Here is a 1,057-nt window from a genome sequence, read left to right as displayed (position 1 = left end):
GTGTGTGTGTGTGTGTGTGTGTGTGTGTGTGTGTGTGTGTGTGTGTGTGTGTTCTGCCTATCTGTATACCTACATATCTCGTATCTATGTATTCATTTATATATCAACCTACGTACCATGTTCATATCCACGTGTACCCCACCCCGCCCAGTAATATATGCTCGGTAATAAAACAGATGGGTACTCTACAGAGTAAACCCTAATTAATTTTAAAGGAGTATTTCCATCAACAGCAAGGGACACCGTTTCTCCTTTCTCTCTTCCTTGTTATTAACCGACGTGCCCCCATCACTATTTTATACTTCAACAGACATATAACTTGGTACGATTCCGTATTTCTGACTTGATGAATGGTTGTATTATGTATTAGTCTCGATGGCTTCCTCATCTTGGTCGTTGCTTTTCACTACGTTTCTGCTGTGAATCCTTCAGAAGGCGACAGCTTTATAATCCTTCAAAATTCTTTCTGGCGCTGCCTTCGACAATAGTGTAATGGATTAAGGCGCTAGTTAATGCGGTGCAGTCGCTCAGAGGATCTGACTTCAACCCCAGGTAAGACACTAAGGTGGAATTACAAGACATCTGAATAAGGCTGGAACATAGCAAGAAGCAACAACCAATATGTGGACACCAATCCGACTTGATATACAGGTTATCTTTAAAGTCATCAGAGAAATAGGAAAATTTATTAAAATTACATTAATTGCGGTCTGAAACGCATAACATTAATAAAAATACTTGTTGTTGTTGTTGGCACTCCGTCGCTTACGACGTCGAGGGTTCCAGTTGATCCGATCAACAGAACAGCCTGCTCGTGAAATTAACGTGCAAGTGGCTGAGCACTCCACAGACACGTGTACCCTTAATGTAGTTCTCGGGGATATTCAGCGTGACACAGTGTGACAAGGCTGGCCCCTTTCAATTACACGCACAACAGAAACAGGAAGAAAGAGTGAGAGAAAGTTGTGGTGAAAGAGTACAGCAGGGTTCGCCACCATCCTCTGCCGGAGCCTCGTGGAGCTTTAGGTGTTTTCGCTCAATAAACACTCACAACGCC

Source organism: Octopus bimaculoides, chromosome 26, assembly GCF_001194135.2.
Source record: "Octopus bimaculoides isolate UCB-OBI-ISO-001 chromosome 26, ASM119413v2, whole genome shotgun sequence".
NCBI lineage: Eukaryota > Metazoa > Mollusca > Cephalopoda > Octopoda > Octopodidae > Octopus > Octopus bimaculoides.
The sequence above is the reverse complement of the archived record's forward strand: the minus strand, read 5'-3'. Positions refer to the sequence as shown.